Source organism: Delphinapterus leucas, chromosome 5 (assembly GCF_059928025.1).
Source record: "Delphinapterus leucas isolate spDelLeu-1000000601 "Yukka" chromosome 5, BTC_Dleu_Yukka2, whole genome shotgun sequence".
Lineage (NCBI taxonomy): Eukaryota > Metazoa > Chordata > Mammalia > Artiodactyla > Monodontidae > Delphinapterus > Delphinapterus leucas.
Window position 1 is genome coordinate 93,576,523 of NC_143133.1, and position 22,010 is coordinate 93,598,532.

The window sequence follows — 22,010 nt, forward strand, 5'->3', positions numbered from 1 at the left end:
TTTTTCATTTCTAATTTTACTGATTTGAGTCCTCTCCCTCTTTTTCTTGATGAGTCTGGCTAATGGTTTATCAATTTTGTTTATCTTCTCAAAGAACCAGCTCTAGTTTTATTGACCTTTGCTATTGTTTTCTTTGTTTCTATTTCATTTATTTCTGCTCTGATCTTTTTGATTTCTTTCCTTCTGCTAACTTTGGGTTTTGTTTGTTCTTCTTTCTCCAGTTCTTTTAGGTGTAAGGTTAGATTGTTTATTTGAGATTTTTCTTGTTTCCTGAGGTAGGCTTGTATAGCTATAAAATTCCCTCTTAGAACTGCTTTTGCTGCATCCCATAGGTTTTGGGTCATCGTGTTTTCATTATCATTTGTCTCTAGGTATTTTTTGACTTCCTCTTTGATTTCTTCAGTGATCTCTTTGTTATTTAGTCACGTATTGTTTAGCCTCCATGTGTTTGTGTTTTTTACGTTTTTTTCCCTGTAACTGATTACTAATCTCATAGCATTGTGGTCAGAAAAGATGCTTGGTATGATTTCAATTTTATTAAATTTACCAAGTCTTGATTTGTGACCCAAGATGTGGTCTATCCTGGAGAGTGTTCCGTGCGCACTTGAGAAGAAAGTGTAATCTGCTGTTTTTGGATGGAATGTCCTATAAATATCAATTAAATTGATCTGGTCTATTGTGTCATTTAAAGCTTGCCCTTCCTTTTTCATTTTCTGTTTAGATGATCTGTCCATTGTTGTAAGTGAGGTGTTAAAGTCCCCCACTATTATTGTGTTACTGTCGATTTCCTCTTTTATAGCTGTTAGCTGTTGCCTTATGTATTGAGGTGCTCCTATGTTGGGTGCGTATATATTTATAATTGTTATATCTTGTTCTTGGATTGATCCCTTGATCATTATGTAGTGTCTTCCTTGTCTCTTTTAACATTCTTTATTTTTAACTCTATTTTGTCTGATATGAGTATTGCTACTCCAGCTGTCTTTTGATTTCCATTTGCATGGAATATCTTTTTCCATCCCCTCACTTTCAGTCTGTATGTGTCCCTAGGTCTGAAGTGGGTCTCTTGTAGACAGCATGTATATGGGTCTTGTGTTTGTATCCATTAAGCAAGCCTGTGCCTTTTGGTTGGAGCATTTAATCCATTCACGTTTAAGGTAATTATTGATATGTATGTTCCTATGACCATTTTCTTAATTGTTTTGGGGTTTTTTTTTGTAGGTCCTTTTCTTCTTTTGTGCTTCCCACTTAGAGAAGTTCCTTTAGCATTTGTTGTAGAGCTAGTTTGGTGGTGCTGAGTTCTCTTAGCTTTTACTTGTCTGTAAAGCTTTTGGTTCTCCATTGAATCTGAATGAGATCCTTGCTGGGTAGAGTAATCTTGGTTGTATGTTCTTCCCTTTCATCACTTTAAGTATATCATGCCGCTCCCTTCTGGCTTGTAGAGTTTCTACTGAGAAATCAGCTGTTAACCTTATGGGAGTTCCCTTGTATGTTATTTGTTGTTTTTCCCTTGCTGCTTTCAATAATTTTTCTTTGTCTTTAATTTTTGCCAATTTGATTACTATGTGTCTCAGCGTGTTTCGCCTTGGGTTTATCCTGTATGGGACTCTCTGTGCTCCCTGGACTTGGGTGGCTATTTCCTTTCCCATGTTAGGGAAGTTTTCGACTATAATCTCTTTAAATATTTTCTCAGGTCCTTTCTCTCTCTCTTCTCCTACTGGGACCCCTATAATGCGAATGTTGTTGCATGTAATGTTGTCCCAGAGGTCTGTTAGGCTGTATTCATTTCTTTTCATTCTTTTTTCTTTATTCTGTTCTGCAGCAGTGAATTCCACCATTCTGTCTTCCAGGTCACTTATCCATTCTTCTGCCTCAGTTATTCTGCTATTGATTCCTTCTAGTGTAGTTTTAATTTCAGTTATTGTATTGTTCATCTCTGTTTGTTCTTTAATTCTTCTAGATCTTTGTTAAACATTTCTTGCATCTTCTCGATCTTTGCCTCCATTCTTTTTCCAAGGTCCTGGGTCATCTTCACTATCATTATTCTGAATTCTTTTTCTGGAAGGTTGCCTATCTCCACTTCATTTAGTTGTTTTTCTGGAGTTTTATCTTGTTCCTTCATCTGGTACATAGCCCTCTGCCTTTTCATCTTCTGTCTCTTTCTGTGAATGTGGTTTTTGTTCCACAGGCTGCAGGATTGTAGTTCTTCCTGCTTCTGCTGTCTGCCCTCTTGTGAATGAGGCTATCTAAGAGGCTTATGCAAGTTTCCTGATGGGAGGGACTGGTGGTGGGCAGAGCTGACTGTTGCTCTGGTGTGCGGAGCCCAGTAAAACTTTAATCTGCTTGCCTGCTGATGGGTGGGGCTGGGTTCCCTCCCTGTTGGTTGTTTGGCCTGAGGCAACCCAACATTGGAGCCTACCTGGGCTCTTTGGTGGGGCTAATGGCTGATTCTGGGAGGGCTCATGCCAAGGAGTACTTCCCAGAACTTCTGCTGCCAGTGTCCTTGTCCCTTGGTGAGCCACAGCTGCCCCCTGTCTCTGCTGGAGACACTCCAACACTAGCAGTTAGGTCTGGTTCAGTCTCCCCTGGGGTCACTGCTCCTTCCCCTGGGTCCTGATATGCACAGTACTTTGTGTGTGCCCTCCAAGAATGGAGTCTCTGTTTCCCCCAGTTCTGTTGACGTCCTGCAATCAAATCCCAGTAGCCTTCAAAGTCTGATTCTCTAGGAATTCCTCCTCCTGTTTCTGGACCCCCAGGTTGGGAAGCCTGACGTGGGGCTCAGAACCTTGACTCCAGTGGGTGGACTTCTGTGGTATAAGTGTTCTCTAGTCTGTGAGTCACCCACCCAGCAGTTATGGGATTTGATTTTACTGTGATTGCGCCCCTCCTACCATCTCATTGTGGCTTCTCCTTTGTCTTTGGATGTGGGGTATCTTTTTGGTGAGTTCCAGTGTCTTCCTGTCAATGATTGTCCAGCAGCTAGTTGTGATTCTGACGTTCTCACAAGGGGGAGTGAGAGCACATCCTTCTACTCCACCATCTTGGTTCCAATTCAATATTCACTTTTAAGGCCATCAGTTTTTCTTATACTTGAACTTGGTCAGTTCTCAGCATCTTTAACAGATCTTCAAGTCTCTACTCAACACTCACCCCTTTACTCCAAGCCATGGACTATGTTCTATCACTTCAGTGATAAAATTGGTATAAAAAGAAAGTGACTTTTCTTATTTCCTGCTTGAAAGCTACAAACATATATATTTCTAAAGTCTGCCTTTTTTCCTTCCCATTCTGGAGAATGCGGTATCTCAGGTATCTCTTTCACCTCTCCTCTTGACCTCAGCCCATACTACCTTTTCCTTCACCATCAGTCCAACTCGTATCATCAATCTCTGTCTCCCTTCTAGAGACATTACAGAGTAGTAGTCAGGAACTTTTAAATTTGGCCAGCTAGGCTCTGATTCTACCTTCACTACTTAGTAATTACATAACCATTAGCAGTTTCTTTTCATCTTTATTATGCTTAGCATCCTTCTCTCTAAAAATAATTGTTCATAGAATTTTTGTAAGCATAAATAAAATCCTACATGTAAACACTTAGTGTGGTGCCTAGCATGTAGTGTGTTTAATATAGTTTAGGTATTTTCAAAGTATCACTAAATTTTTACCACCAGCACTTCAACCTCTAAAAATATTCAATTGTCTCTCAACCTAAAGAGAAAAAAAGCAGTCCCTTCAATCCTGTGCCACCTTTGGTTACTACTGTTTTAAACCTTACCTTTTCATTCAAACCCTCTCCCCCCTCCACCAAGTAGTCTTATTATCTCACTATTTTACTCTCCTTCCATTTTATTCTTTAATGCATTACAATTGGATTTTCTCCTTTAACTGATCTTCTGAAAATGCTCTTGAAAAGGTCAACAGTGATGTCCTAATTCACAAATCCACTCATACTGCCCAGTCTTTATATCATTTTATCTCTCTGCAGCATTCAGTCTTGTTAATTGCTCACTCCTTTTGAAAGTTTCCTATCCCTGGCTTCCAATAAATTACAGTTTTCTGATTTCTCAGCTGTTTTTTTTCTCTTTCTTTGGTGTTTCTTCATGTATCCATGCTTAAGGTTTTATCTGTCCTCACTGCTCATGTCATATCATGTACTTATTGGGTGATTTTTTTCCAGTCCCGAGGTTTCAAACTGATATTCATATGCATACAAAACTGCAACCCAGATCTTTCCCAAGTTTAAGCATAATATAACTGCCTGCCTTTTGTACATTCATATCAGTATGATCTACTTTTAACTTCAGTATATCCAAAGACTCATGTTCTTTCTAAACCTGATTCTCTTTCTTCATTTTTTGACACAGTCATGGCTATAATCACTCAGTCAGAGAACTCTGAGTCATTCTTGACTCTTCTTTTTCCCATACACTCCAAATTCAATGAATCTCGAAGTCTAGCCAACTTTTACTCATAAATATCTCACATTATTTTCTAGTGTGAGGACTTACACTATGGCTCTTCTCTTTAACCTTCATCATCTCCAAACTATGCCACAGTAACAGCATCTAACTGAAAGCCTCTCTACCTTCAATTTTGCCTCTGTCAAATCCAAATTCCACACAACAGCCAGCTCTGTCTCTATGTATATCTGCTCATGCTGACCTCCTACATAAACCCCTCAAAGACTCCTCAGTTAGTGTGTGTTGAACTCCAAGCTTTTTCACGTGCCATATAACATGCTCTGAATTGGGGAAACTGTCTTCCTTTCTAGCCTCATGTCCTGCTGTTCTAAAATCATATTTTATATTTTTGCAACACTAAACTGAGGGTTCAGAAGTAAGGATCATCAAGCTCTTTTTTTCTCTCTGGGCTTTGCTCTTGCTGTCTTCTATGACATCCTTCCTCCATCTTTCCTCCACATAACCAAGTGCTTCTGCATCACTTAGAGTTATCTAAGGCGCTCTTCCCCGGTAGGTCTCCCCAGTCTAGATTTGGCTCTTTCTTATATTTCCTTCTGTTTTAGACATTGCATTTTATGTTGTATATAATTCTATAACATAGTGTTTGGAAATGAATTGGCATTTCATATCTCTTAAAAATTGTTTTTTTGTGTGTGTGTGTGTGGAAAGAATCATGCAAGGGTTTATTCAAGACCTAATTTTATTTAAGTGTTACTTACAAGGTAAAGGGCTAAGTACTGGGATGTACAAGGGTAAATAAGAGATAAATCTTCCTTTTAGGGGCAGATGGTGAACTGGGAGCAATGTGACAAACAGAGAGTTAACTAATTTACAAGATAGAACAAGGTAGAAAGTGGTAAGTACAGAACAGTAGTGAAGATGAAGTATTGAAAGAGTTCATGTGAGAAACGGATTAATTCCATATGGCATATTTTGCCAGATATTCAGAGCACTAACCCAAATATTTTGACATTATACCAATTCAATTGAAGAGTTATGATCTGTGATCACATTGCTACTAAAACTTCAGGGCAAATACAGCTCGTGTTGCCCAGCCTCACACCTGTTGTTTGACCAGTTGTGTCACTGATGCCAATTTCTTTGCCATCATGAGTTTCCTTCTATTCCACAACCCCTTGCCCATTATTCATTTACAAATCTTAAAAAAAAATATTTCTTCATCTTTACATTTTTCTCCAATAATTTGAAAAAAATGATAAGAAAACAAAAACATAAATGCCATTTTCCACAAGGAGGTAGGAAAGTGACAGGATGAGAAAAATGAGGACGACTGGCAGTAGAAAAGGTGCCCAAATAAATTTTAAAAAGAGCAATAATCATACAGCTCCATGAAATATCTAAGTTAGGTATGATTACCTCCATTTTATGGATAAGGATATTGAGGCTTGGAGTTGAGAAATAAATTACCTAAGTTTACACATCTAGTATCTTCAGAGCTGAACATAGAGTCACAAAGCAAGAAAAGAAAAGGATGAAGAGAAAACAAAATATGAAAAAAAACTTGTCACTGTCAGTAGTCATGAGAAGTCTTTCTTCTGCAAAATGTCGAGAAAGTTTACAGTGGTGTTTAAAATAATTAACTTTATGTTTGATATATGTGGGCATAAAAAATTAGAAACTGAAAATATAAAGGCTGTCCTAATTTGGGTGTATCTTGGTAATATTTCTGAGATTGATATCAGCCACTCTTTCCTCCACACAGTCCTCCACTCTCACCCCACCCCTATCTAGGCCCGCCCACCTTTCCCATTGTAATCACACTACAAAAGCTCTACAAAGACAAAATAGACTTTAAGATAATGACTTTTACAAGAGACGAAGAAGGGCACTACATAATGATCAAGGGATCAATCCAAGAAGAAGATATAGCAATTGTAAATATTTATGCACCCAACATAGGAACACCTCAATACATAAGGCAAATGCTAACAGCCATAAAATGGGATATCGACAGTAACACAATAATAGGACGGGACTTTAACACCCCACTTTCACCAATGGACAGATCATACAAAATGAAAATAAATAAGGAAACACAAGCTTTAAATGATACATTGAACAAGATGGACTTAACTGATATTTATAGGACATTCCATCCAAAAACAACAGAATACACTTTCTTCTCAAGTGCTCATGGAACATTCTCCAGGATAGATCATATCTCAGGTCACAAATCAAGCCTTGGTAAGTTTAAGAAATTGAAATTGTATCAAGTATCGTTTCTGACCACAATGCTATGAGACTAGATATCAATTACAAGAAAAAATCTGTAAAACATACAAACACATGGAGGCTAAACAATACACTACTAAATAACCAAGAGATCACTGAAGAAGTCAAAGAGGAAATCAAAAAATACCGAGAAACAAATGACAATGAAAACACGACAACCCAAAACCTATGGGATGCAGCAAAAGCAGTTCTAAGAGGGAAGTTTATAGCAATAAAATCCTACCTCAAGAAACAAAAACATCTCAGATAAACAACCTAATCTTGCACCTAAAGCAATTAGAGAAAGAAGAACAAATAAACCTCAAAGTTAGCAGAAGGAGAAAAATCATAAAGATCAGATCAGAAATAAATGAAAAAGAAATCAAGGAAACGGTAGCAAAGATCAATAAAACTAAAAGCTGTTTTTTTGAGAAGTTAAACAAAATTGATAAACCAGTAGCCAGACTCATCAAGAAACAAAGGGAGAAGACTCAGATCAATAGAATTAGAAATGAAAAAGGAGATGTAACAACTGACACTTCAGAAATACAAAGGATCATGAGAGATTACTACAAGCAACTATATGCCAATAAAATGGACAATCTGGAAGAAATGGACAAATTCTTAGAAAAACACAACCTTCCGAGACTGAACCAGACAGAAATAGAAAATATAAACAGACCACTCACAAGATATTGAAAGTGTGATTAAAAATCTTCCAACAAACAAAAGCCCAGGACCAGGTAGCTTAAGAGGCAAATTCTATTAAACATTTAGAGAAGTGCTAACACCCATCCTTCTGAAACTCTTCCAAAAAATTGCAGAGGAAGGAACACTCCCAAACTCATTCTATGAGACCACCATCACCCTGATACCAAAGTCAGACAAAGATGCAACAACAACAAAAAACTACAGGCCAATATCACTGATGAACATAGATGCAAAAATCCTAAACAAAATAGTAACAGACAGAACCCAACAACACATTAAAAGGATCATACACCATGATAAAAAGGGGTGTATCTCAGGAATGCAAGGTTTCTTCAAAATATGCAAATTAATCAATGTGATACACCATATTAACAAATTGAAGCAGAAAAACCATATGATAATCTCAATAGATGAAGAAAAAGCTTCTGACAAAATTCAACACCCATTTATGATAAAAGCTTTCCAGAAAGTAGGCATAGAGGGAACCTGCCTCAACATAATAAAGGCCACATATGACAAACGCACAGCCAACATTGTTCTCAGTGGTGAAAACCTGAAACCATTTCCACTAAGATCAGGAACAAGACAAGGTTGCCCACTCTCACCACCATTATTCAGCATAGTTTTGGACATTTTAGCCACAGCAATCAGAGAAGAAAAAGAAATAAAAGGAATCCAAAGCATAAAAGAAGAAGTAAATCTGTCACTGTTTGCAGGTCACATGATACTATACATAGAGAATACTAAACATGCTACCAGAAAACTACTAGAGCTAATCAATGAATTTGGTAGAGTAGCAGTATACAAAATTAATGGACATAAATCTCTTGCATTTCTATACACTAATGATGAAAAATCTGAAAGAGAAATTAAGGAAACACTCCCATTTACCATTGCAACAAAAGAATAAAATACCTATGAATAAATCTACCTAAGGAGTTAAAAGACCTGTATGCAGAAAACATAAGACACTGATGAAGGAAATTAAAGATGATACAAACAGATGGAGAGATACCATGTTCTTGCATTGGAAGAATGAACATTGTTGAAATGACTATACTACCCAAAGCAATCTACAAGATTCAATGCAATCCCTATCAAGCTATCACTGGCATTTTTCATAGAACTAGAACAAAAAAATTCACAATTTGTATGCAAACACAAAAGACCCCTAATAGCCAAAACAATCTTGAGAAAGAAAATCGGAGCTGGAGGAATGAGGCTCCTGGACTTCAGACTATACTACAAAGCTACAGTAATCAAGACAGTATGGTACTGGCACAAAAACAGAAATATAGATCAATGGAACAGGATAGAAAGCCCAGAGATAAGCCCACACACATATAGTCAACTTATCTTTGATAAAATAGGCAAGAATATACAATGGAGAAAAGACAGCCTCTTCATTAGTGGTTCTGGGAAAACTGGACAGCTACATGTTAGTACACTCCCTAACACCATACACAAAAATAAACTCAAAATGGATTAAAGACCTAAATGTAAGGCCAGACACTATAAAACTCTTAGAGGAAAATAGAGACAGAACACTCTATGACATAAATCACAGCAGGATCCTCTTTGACCCACCTTCTAGAGAAATGGAAATAAAAATAAAGAAACGGGATCTAATGAAACTTAAAAGCTTTTGCACAGCAAAGGAAACCATAAACAAAATGAAAAGACAGCCCTCAGAGTGGGAGAAAGTATTTGCAAACAAAGCAACTGACAAAGGATTAATCTCCAAAATATACAAGCAGCTCATGCAGCTCAATATCAAAAAATCAAACAGCCCAATCCAAAAATGGGTAGAAGGCCTAAATACACATTTCTCCAAAGAAGATATACAGATTGCCAACAAACACATGAAAAGATGCTCAACATCACTAGTCGTCAGAGAAATGCAAATCAAAACTACAATGATGTATCACCTCACACCAGTCAGAATGGCCATCATCAAAAGTCTACAAACAATAAATGCTGGAGAGGGTGTGGAGAAAAGGGAACCCTCTTGTACTGTTGGTGGGAATGTAAATTGATACAGCCACTATAGAGAACAGTATGGAGGTTCCTTAAGAAACTAAAAATAGAACTACCATATGACCCAGCAATCCCACTACTGGGCATATACCCTGAGAAAACCATAATTCTAAAAGAGTCATGTACCACAATGTTCATTGCAGCTGTATTTACAATCGCCAGGACATGGAAACAACCTAAGTGTCCATCAACAGATGAATGGATAAAGAAGATGTGGCACATATATACAATGGAATATTGCTCAGTCATAAAAAGAAACGAAATTGAGTTATTTGTTATGAGGTGGATGGACTTAGAGACTGTCATACAGAGTGAAGTAAGTGAGAAAGAGAAAAACAAATAACATATGCTAATACATATATATGGAATCTAAAAAATGAAAATGGCTCTGAAGAACCTAGGGGCAGTACAGGAATAAAGACACAGATGTAGAGAATGGACTTGAGGACATGGGGAGGGGTAAGCGTAAGCTGGGACAAAATGAGAGAATAGCATGGACATATATACATTACCAAATGTAAAATAGATAGCTAGTGGGAAGCAGCCGCATAGCACAGGGAGATCAGCTCGGTGCTTTGTGACCACCTAGAGGGGTGGGATAGGGAGGGTGGGAGGGAGACACAAGAGGGAGGGGATATGGTGATATATGTATATGTATAGCTGATTCACTTTGTTATACAGCAGAAACTAATACACCATTGTAAAGCAATCATACTTCAATAAAGATGTTAGAAAAAAAAACCTCTCCATGCCCGGCAGTCTGGACTACTCCCTGTTTTAGGAACACACAGTAATCTCTCATCTCCATGCCTTGGTTCCTGCCATTCCTTTGGCCTGAAATTCCAACTATCCCAGGCACAGTTCACATTTTAGGTACAGTATCTTTTCCATTTTTGAAATCTGAATTAGATGCCAACTCCTATAGAGGGACTTTACTGATCTCTAACTGGAAATGTTTCCTTTTTCTCCTATATCTAGACTGTAACAGCAGTAACTAACATTTGAATATTATAAATACTATAAATTTTGATGGTGCTATTAAAAACACCACCCTATTTTAGACTCACAAGGTATCTTGTGAAGAGGCATTATAAGATCCACTTTATGGTGAAGAACTTGAAGGTCAAACTGATAGTCCTGTTGGCCACAACAGCACCTCCTTGGACATGAACAAAAGATTCACCTTCCATGGCCCCTACACTCTTAAGACTCCAGTCTGGCCTTCATCTGGCTATGTTCCTCCCAAAGGGTGAGGACTCTAATGGGTCAAGAGGAGCCTGTGCCCCCTGTCTTTCTGTTCCAGGGACTCTTGAATTCTTCACCTGTATAGCCCTGAGCCCCTTCTCAAGGCCTGCTTGGGTCTTCTTTCCTGGCTCTCTCCTCCTCAGGGCAGACAGGACAGCTGTTATTTGCAACTCTAAGCCAGCTGTGGCCAAAGGAGAGCTATTTTCAAGGAAGGTGAACTGATCTTGGACATGGACCAGGAATCCACACGTATGACCTGAAGGCCTTCACATTTTGGACAGGAGCTAGGGATGGAAACCAAGGGGCTGTGGGCTGGGGTCAAGAGATCAATTTTCCCCATGCCTCCATGCTTTAGAGGAAAATCTGAGGAATCTGAGAATTCTAAATTTGAACCTTCTAGGTTGTTTTAATATTTATTGTCAAGGTGGAATAGGGTAGATCATATATTTTATTTAACATTTCATTAATTTGATTTATAATTTTAAATATTTAGATGTATGGTATGAGGCCTCCATTTGTTCTTTTGCCTTTGCTCCCATAATCTTAGAGACTGGCCTATGCCCCAAGTCACCAAGTCACCAGGGATAGACCAAGACTCTATCCAGGTGTTTCATGTTTTAATGTGATGTTTCTATGGCGCCAATGTTTCCCAAACTTGACTGATCATAAGAATCATTAGGGTGCTAGAAGCTGGCTAAAATGTAGGTTCCTGTTTCTCCTTCAGTGATTCCCAATCAGTGGTTTGGGTTAGTGCCCAAGAATTTAACAAAGGCTCCAGGACAATTTTATGCTCCGGCAAGTCTGGTTTGGGAAACACCACCCTACTCAATCAGTAATCAGCCATTGTACCATTTAGACGGCACTTATAATCCACCTTGTATTGCAGATATTTGGATGCTTTATTTTTCTTAGTAGATCTTCATCTCCCTGTCTGAAGGAACAATTGCACGTACAGCTTCTTATCTTGCATAACCCCCCATAGTATTTTTTTTACATCAGAGGGGTAATAAACATTTATCTTTTATCTGATAAAAGATGGAAGATTAATATTTGGAATTCTTTTGTATAGTATCTATTAATAGTATATATGAAAGTGATATAATTTTTATGTCTCATTATACAGAGGCAAAGAAAATTAACAAGGTTGCCCTTATATGTATTATGTATTTTTATACATATTTCTATTAAAGTTTCATACTGTATGTTCCATTAGCTATGAGCCATTTGAGGTCAAATGTTCCATTTTGATTTCTTCATGACATAGTGTAGTGGGCATGGAGATGCACTACCAAGATCTTCCTTTAATTAAGGACTTGTTTCCTTATCTGTTAACTGGTCACAGTTGAGGCATTAAGGTCTGACCATTTCAGCTCATGGTGAAACAATTTTCATGGGCTGTGTACATTTTAGAGCTTCCTGTTATGTTGGCCAAGGCTTTGTTGGACCTGCACTGAAGTTCAGCTTCTCCTTCTTCCCATTTCTGTTTCCTCCTTCTTTCCAACTGTGTTGAGTCCTAGTAAATATCTGACACACCAAACACTGCCTCAGCATATGTCCTTAAAAATCCTGCCTGTGACATCTAGCCTTTTGGAGACTCAATAAATATTTCTTGAGTATATGATAGACACATAACAACAATGCTAATCAACATATAAAATGCTTACTATGTGCCAGGCACTATTCTAAATATCTTATATATATTATACATATAATAACAATATTGTATAATAACAACATATATTTATATATATATATATTGTAAAATATATAATATTATATTGTTATAATTTTGAGGTAAGTACTATTATTGAGGCAAGTACTATTATTATCCCCATTTTACAGGTGAAGAAACCGAGACACAAAAAGGTTATAGAACTTGTTCAGGGTCACATAGTTGGTAAGTGGAGCTTATATTAGAACCTGGGCAATCTGATTCCGGAGCCCATGTAATTAGTCATCTAATTAAAGTGACTCTCCAAAGGTATTTACTTAATATTTACTGGATAAATGAATTCAAACTACATTTCTGCAATATAAGTAGTCAGTTAACATGTTATTGATTAATTATGCTTTGGGGTATTTGAACATATAGATGTCATTACTAGATTCTAGTAAATTTGTTTTTATTCTTCAGAATGAAGTTTAGAATGAGTAATTTTTAAATTTACCTATTAGAAGATATTTATTCTTGATTTTTCCTCCTATATTTGAGAGAAAACTCATGATTATTTTCCTGTTCTGGCCTCATCATTCTATCATGATAGTAGCCAGGCTTTTGTACAAGTTCTCTTTTTTAGAAATCATTTGGAAAAGACTGTGTAATGGCCTGTGGCCTACTATTCTTAGTGTGTGGGCTGACTAACTCTCCTCTGTAGTCCTTGCTTCTCCTCGGTTCAAGGCCGTACAATGAAAGGGTATATAATGAGGTGGTCTTGGCAGTGATGCATTGGCCAGCCTTGAGTCAGTTCAATAGTGAATTTTGTTCCCATTTTCCTAGGGTGGGTTATTGTCTTGGGCCTCATTTCGAGGCTTACTTGCTGCATACCCTCATTTCTTCATTCTTGGCTCCCATGTTGTCCCCAGATCTTACAGGAATTGAATTTCCTGGTCAGAACATCTGGTTACAACTTTTCATTTTCAGTTAACTGCTGCTGTTTGCTTGGGTGATCACAGCTAGGAGAACCTATAATTAAGTCACCATCAGCTTCCTACCCTGCTTGGGAAATATTCTACCTAGTTTTTACTGTGTTTTAGAATTTTTGCTAAAGGCATTCAACCAATTGCCTTTTGCCCCTCTGTCTCTGAACTAGCCTCCTAGTTCTCCTTCCTTGTTATTTTCATCTGCTCGACATTAGTATGACTGATCCCAGCCTTGCTTCTTTGTTGATACTCTTGTTTGTTAACTGATTCTATAATCTACTGGGAGAGATTATTGCTGGCCTTGTTTTATTGGACCAAATTTCTTGTTGTCTGAGTTTCAGTTATATTGATCTTACAGTTATTGAAAAAGTAACTGGCTTGTCAAATTATTACAAATTAAATCTATGCAGAAAACTTGATCCAAAGACAGAAGACTCCTTTTTTGGTTGAGAGCTCACTTTCAAGCCTGCATTATTTAAATAATTTTTCCTGGTTTGTTGACTTTTCCAAAATACCATCAAACAGCACAACATAGAAGTAATTTCACTTCATATTTTCTCAAATCTTAGTAGTAAATTATTTATCGGCAAATACTTATTGAGTGGCTACTTTGTCTAAGCGTGGCTCATGCTTCCAGGTGCAAGGAATGGAATGCTTTCTGCATCTGCATTTCTTACTTTTCACATACTTGGACTTCTTAGCCAAAACTCATGATTACTCTGTGAAGATGCTAAGGGAAGCATTATTATTATCGCAAAAATAAATTAACAGAAGCTCAGAGAAGTTCTGGTGACTTGTTCAAGTTCAGTGCAGACTAGCACTGAGGTTAAGACTTCAGACATCCTATGTGAGTCTTCTTTTCACTTCTTAAGCACGTTAAAGATTAGACATTAAGAGAATAAAACCCATAGGGAAATGTACATTAGACATATGTGGAATTGCCTACATTAAACAAATCTGATAAAAGGAATTGTAACATGTCTACAAAACAAGTAAGTGTTTAGAGCTCTTTTTTTTTAAGCAATATTCTAACTTACTTCCTTTTTTTCTGAAAACGTGATGAACCTTTTGGAAAATGCTTCAGTTCCATCATGCATCTATTAATAGACGTGCTGTCATTCAACTCACTTGGATGGTCATTTTTCATAATGCTCTCCTTGAAGTACCCTGACAAGAAAAAAATATAAACTATTTCGCATAGGGAGATGTACAGCTGGGAGAATCTAACCCACTGGTATTTCTGGGATACTTACTTGCATGATAGAGTAAATACAGGCAATGCATGGAGAGACACAATGTAAACTGTTACTTCGAAATGCTTGATTTTGGCTCAACTTCCTCACAGGCGTTTTACAATTTACAAAGCAGTATGGAGTAATGTTGACAACTTCTGTGTTTACAAATTCACTGGTTTCTCTTTACTCGAGGCAGGATTTTTGGTTTTGGCAACTTTTCAGATGTTCGTCATTTCTTCCCAATGTTTTTGCATCTATTACTCTTTATTAGCATAGATGTTATTTTATCTCAAGCTGAATGGGCCTCGTTGAGGCCATGTGGCTTAAAAGAGGAAATATTTCTTATTCAGCTGGATCTGATGCAAGGTCCTAGCCTGGATTCACTGAATTTAATACATCAAAAGAAGGATTTTATTTTAGCAATGACTGAAAAGCAGGAAAGTGTGAGTTGTGATATTAAATGATAATCTTCATCTTTTTCAATATGAGGTACTGAGAGAGCTTTTGAAAACAGTTGCTTTGTCACTTTTAAGAAAATAAGACATAATGAAAACAGTTCTAAAGCTGTTATCACTTCAGTGTTAAGGAATACCTTTTTTGACGGTTTTTAAGATTCTGAGATAAATGTCTCTAAGATGGTTAAAATGTTGCCACACCTATAAAATGAAAGAAGGATTAATTATTTAGTAATTATTAGTCTTATAATAAAAATACTAGCAAGAATAACAGCTATCGTTTGCTGTGGGCTTGTTCTATGTCAGACAGTATTCTAAGAGCTTCATGTGGATTACTCATTTAATCCTCAAAACACATTTATGAGGCTTTCATTATACCCATTTTACAGATATGAAAACCAGAACACAGAATGTTTAAGTAATTTGCCAAAATAGATACAACTAACCAGTGGCAAAGTTTGGAGTTTAACCCAGGAGTTTGTGCTATTTAAATGCTAACTGTGAACTATTCATTGTACTGTAGTAACGGGTTACTGCCCTCAAGGGTTTATATCTCCCAGAGAAAAGGCTGAAGGCAGTACATATATAGCAATGTAAATTGTACAGCAGCCACTGTTGGTTTCCAAATAAATGGAGAGATGTATCCTATTCATAGATTAGATGGTTCAATATCATTATTTTCCCTAAATTTATATATAGATTCCTGTAGATTATTTTGAAGAAATAGACAGTTATTTCTAAAATTTATATGGAGATGGAAAGTATGCGGAATGCCCAGTTTAAAAAATTTTAGACTTCCACCACCTGATTTCAAGAATTAATATAAAGCTAGAAGAATACAGTGTGGTTTTGGAATACAGACAGATAAATAAGTAAATGGAACAAAATAGAAGGTTTCAAAATAGATGCACATATATAGGATTAATCGATTTTGAAAAAAATGCAAAGGGAATTTCAATCAAGAAAGAAAGATCTTTTTAACAAATGCTGCTGGAACAATTAAACATCTATATGAAAAACTCCTATGTCACTACTTACACACCAAAAAAATCATTTGAAATGGATCATAGACTTAAGTGTAAAATCCAGGATCATAAAGCTTCTAGAAGAAAACATAATGTAATATATTTATAACCCCAGCATTGGCAAAAATTTCTTGGAGAAGACACAAAAAGCACAAACCATGAAATAAAATAATGTTAAATTGAGGTTTATCACAATTAAAATTTTCTGTTTATTCAAATATACCAGTAAGAAAATGAATATAAAATGTCTCATATTCAGAATATATAAAGAACTTCTCTAAGTCAGCAATAAAAATTCAAATAATCCACTTAAAAAAGAGCAAAAGACTTGACAGAGAAGATATACAAATAGCCAATAAATGCATGAAAAAGTGCTTAACATCATTATTCATAAAATAAATGCAAATTCACAATGAGATACCACTTCACATCCCCTAGAATACCAATAAATGTTGTTACAGATATGGGCGGCCTGGGATTTTCGTACATTGACAGTGAGAGTGTCAAATTGTACAACACATTTGCCCTATAGCATCACAACTCCACTCTTAGGTACTTATTTAAGAAATATAAAAATATATGTCTACAAAAGATTTAGATAAGAATATTCTTATTCATAAAGTCCAAAATTGGGAAACAACACAGTTGTTCATCAATAGTCAAATGGATAAACAAATTGTGGTATACAGATCACTACTTAGCAGTAAAAATAAATAATGCTGATACATGCATCAAATGACTGACTAACCAGGCCCTGGCATTATTTACCTGTTTGTGAAGTTCTTCTGAAATTGGAACTAATGTATTAATGGCAACCACTCTTCACTTTTAGTACATATAAAAGAAAACTTAAAATTGAAAATGAGCTACATTAGTTTAGACACACAACTGTTTAACCTAAATGAAAAATCATGCTGAATAAAGTTACATGAAATGCAACTTTTGCAGCTACATATATTAGTCTTCAGATACATTATTTTAAAAATAACTACTAACAATACTTTTCCCAAGATTTGTTTCTTATGGTTTTCAGAGGTCAGTGATATTGCCATGGCTCCCAAGGTGAATGACAAATGTCAACATTTTTTTGTGAAAACTACATGTCCCTTATCGACCTTACTTAGAAATGTAGTTCTTGATTTTTCATTACAATGAATTCTGGTTTTATTGAGTCCATTACTGCTGAAGAGTTTAATATGGAATACAAATGCTTACCAAAAAAATAAAAAGAATATTTGTAGACTTAAACATACAATAGTTATAAAACTACTGTAGCAAAAGAGTACACACTATATCCATGTTGTTTAATAGAAATTTGGGCAGTGATGGAAATGTTCTATATCCACACTGTCCAATACTGTAGATTGCTAGCCAAATGTGGCACGTGGGATGGGGCTAGTGTGGTTGAGAAACTGAATTCTTAATTTAATTTAATTTTAATTAATTTAAGTTTAATCATATCTAATGAATACCTACTGGACAGCATAACTCTGTACTCTCAACAACAGGCTTACTCAGCCTTTATTTCCTACAAACCTTATAGTTACAGGCTAGTTGCATGCACAGCTAACCCGTACCTTTCCTCTTACTTCACCTACTGTTGACCTGATAACTTCATGCATCTTCCAGGCTGTGATGTGGGCCACAAAACAACTGGATAGAACTCTAAGTGAACATCTGGTACAGCCATGTCAAATACTTTCCCCACTACCATCCAAGACCAGAAGGCATTAGCTGTCCCTGGCTTTTAGAGTTTCAACGTAAACTCCTTTTCTGTGAGTGCTCAATATGTTGTCCTTGAAAGGGAACTGTTTGCTCTATTGCATGTAGAAAATATTGGAGATTCTAGTTACTGCTGATCACCTTTTAGATTTAACCACAATGTTGCTGCGCATGCCTCTCACAAACTGTCATAGCAAGAGCTAGAATTAGGTAGAGGTATAAGCCATCTTGCTTCATTTTATGCATCTATTGATAACAATACTTAGCTTTAAAAATATAAAACTCAGAGGCTTCCCTTGTGGCGCAGTGGTTGAGAGTCCCGCCTGCCGATGCAGGGGACACGGGTTTGTGCCCCGGTCTGGGAAGATCCCACATGCCGCGGAGCGGCTGGGCCCCATGAGCCATGGCCGCTGAGCCTGCGCGTCCGGAGCCTGTGCTCCGCAACGGAAGAGGCCACAACAGTGAGAGGCCCGCGTACTGGAAAAAAAAAAAAAAAGACAAAAATGTAAAATTCAGGAAAAAATACTAACCTAGATGGATGCCTGGACAATATATATAATCTGGGACTGCCCCAGGAAAATAGAAGCGTATGGCCTTCTAAAGGATAAGACATCTTGCTTCAGACAAAAATTTAATTGTGGAGAAAAATAAATAAAAGCATAAGGAATTTATAATTGGAATAAAAATTCTGGAAAATTTTAAAAGCTTGAAAGAGGTGAAATATACTTAAAATTATTGCTTTTTGGGCAAAAATCTGCTACTAAATTATCATCTGTTCTCTCAAAATAAAGTGAAAAATTAAATTTATGTGAAATTCACAGTTGAAAATACTTTATTTCTTGTAAGACAACAATTTCTATTAAAAGCCAAGTCTTTCATCTGTGATTAAAAGCAAATTTCTGGAGTTTCTGGAAATCAGAGCAAAAAGAAAGGATAATAAATATTTCTACTTATGAATTCATAGTTTATTCCTGAAAAGTATTCAATTTCTAAATTAAATATTTGGAATAATAAAGAAGGAAATCTTTTAAGACATAAGTTTTTAATGAGATCAGTGTGTCCTCAGCTTATTTGGTAATATGTAATGAAACAAGCAACTGATCCTGCAATAAAATAATAGCTGTCACGTAAAACTGTCAGTTAAATTGATATTTTTTAGTTTTATTGATTTGTTATCACATATGTCAGTCCACCTTATACATTATAAGATGCATCTTCAGGAAATATATGTGCATAAATTCATCTGCCTAAAATGAAGGATTTAGCTTACAATGACATCACCAAATCAGTGGAAAATTTAATGGAATTAAAGCAAATATTAAGAAGGAAAATGAGTGAGAATTATATATACTTAGTCATTTACATCTTTTGAATTTAGTAGTGATAAAGATTTGTAATGAAAGAAGTCTGACTGAAACCATTGTTATATAAGTCACTAGTCAAGTATTTCTGGAAAAATGCTCAGGTTTACAACATACGCAGGTAGAGCAAAAGCATTGACTGCAGGAGCCTTCACTTGTCTAAAAGACATTGTACCCATTATGCATTATTGGTGGAGGTGGAGGAGATCCCAGAGTTGAGCAGTTGTATTGAAAGCTCCTCAAACACTCAGATGGCCAGGGAATCAAGGGGTATATGGGTACTGATTTCCAAATTTTAATTTATCTCAGTTTAAAATTTCTTTATAGTAAAGAAACTGTTATAGGAAATCTTTGAAAAAATATTTAAGTAAAGTAATATGCTTGTCCTTTGTGTTCAAAAGTGTCTTGCTTGGAAATCTGAAAAACAACTTTCTTGCTTGGCATCTGGAAGAACAAATGACAACTTCAAAACTGTTTTTCCTTCTGAAAAGAAAAATTCTGAAAAATAGATAACAGATTAAAGAGTAATTTTAAATCCATTTTATCAGAATAACAAGACTGTTCTTATATTTAAAATTTATTCTACTAATTTAATTTATATACAATGCATTTTGGAACCACCATTTAATTGGGAAAAATGATTTTTGGGTAAGTATGTATCCAAGAATTTTAGTTTTAAAATGACTTAATACAGTCCTATAAACTTAATTTTATCTTACTTATGAGTATCTTAAGTTCATCAAAGCTACTTAATCATCTCAGTACTGTGTTCATACTACATTGCTTTCAAAGTCATACTCCTTTAACCCCTAAGTTATTATATATTGCTTAGATTTGGCTAATCACTCACCTCACCTTTGTTCCAACCCTGCTTCATTGCATTTGTACTATAAAGTATGGGACTAAAGTCAAGGTTTCTTATGCTCTTAGACTCCTTAGAATGCTAACATCTGTTATTTTTGTTTGGACTTTGAAACTGATAGCATTTTTGTTTAATTTCAGAACCTATTATTTCAAAGAAAAGTTTTATGTTTTAAATCCTTTTCTCCATTAATTAGATTATCCTCAATCATTTAAAAAAATAGCTACAGGTCCATCATACCTTTCCTGAAATGAAAACATATACGAATTATTTTGATATGTACTTGGTGCTTTTTAAATCTCTAGAGGTATCATCTCTCACCCTTGCTTAAAATGGATAGATTGATTGATTTGGATTTTGTTTCTCTGATTTATTTTATTTTATGTTAAAAAATGTTTATTGGAGAATAGTTGACTTACAATGATGTGTTAGTTTCAGGTATACAGCAAAGTGAATCATATATATATATCTCCATTCCTCCCAGACTCTCCTCCCACACAGGTCATTACAGAATATTGAGTAGAGTTCCCTGTGCTATACTGTAGATCCTTATTAGTTATCTATTTTATACACAATAGTGTGCATATGCCAATCCCAGTCTCCTAATTAATCACTGTCCCACATTTCCCCTTTGGTAACCATAAGTTTGATTTCGAGATCTGTGAGTCTTGTTTCTTTTTGTAAATAAGTTCATTTGTATCATTTTTTATTAGATTCCACCTATGAGTGATATCATATTATATTTGTCTTTCTCTGTGTGACTTATTTTACTTAGTATGATAATCTCTAAGTCCATCCCTGTTGCTGCAAATGGCATTATTTCATTCTTTTTTATGGCTGAGTAATATTCCATTGTATGTATATACCACATCTTCTTTATCCATTCCTCTATTGATGGACATTAAGTTGCTTCCATGTCTCAGCTATTGTAAATAGTTGCAACAAACATTGGGGTGCATGTATCTTTTCAAATTATGGTTTTCTCTGAATATATGCCCAGGAGTGGGATTGCTGGATCATACGGTAGTTCTTTTCTGATTTCTTTACAACTCTCTCATTCTCCACCAAAATTATCAACCACTTCATGGTATGGAGAGTGGTCACTCTCTTCAAAAGTTTTGTAAAATGAGAAACTGGCTCTTTATAAAGAAGTTTGTTGTGGGATCTCCTGGAATGACATCTCTACTACAATAACACCTGAAAAGTTTTATATCCCAGTACCTATAAGAGTACCTGTTGGGGCTTCCCTGGTGGCGCAGTGGTTGAGAGTCTGCCTGCCGATGCAGGGGACACGGGTTTGTGCCCCGGTCCGGGAAGATCCCACATGCCGCCCATCGGCTAGGCCCGTGAGCCATGGCCGCTGAGCCTGCGCGTCCGGAGCCTGTGCTACGCAACGGGAGAGGCCACAACAGTGAGAGACCCGCGTACCACAAAAAAAAAAAAAAAAAAGAAAGAGCACCTGTTGACAGAAGACATTCATTGTTTGTGGAACAAAATGTACCACTCAAATGCAAATTTCTGATTGGTCATTGCCCTTGTAATGCCACTCTCATTCTTAACCACATTCTTAATCTAATTTCTATAAGTTTATTCTCCTACATTTCTCTTTCAGTTTTCTGGATGAACTTATTTTGTCATCAAGTGGCAATTTTAGTAACATTATCTGGTGTTTGGCCAACAGAGGGAACTTTCGTGTATATCTAGTTTTATCCAAGTGTTCAGATACCAGTTTCTGAAACTTTAATAATTCTATGAAGGTAGTAGCTACATAGATAGATATTTATTCTATATTTTTATTTAAAAGAAAATTATTCTCCATATCCTGAGTTATAAAACTCTTTGATGAAAAAATGTCAAAAGATTTATTTGACTACCCTAGTACTTAAATGGGTTGCCAGCTTGGTAACTAGGAGAATTTACTCTTTATAATTTAGCTCAAGAAAGAGCATGCTTTCAATGCATGCTCTCATGCCCTCAAAGTATCCTGTCAAAAGACCTTGCTGAAATTAATGGCTTAGAACTGATGCT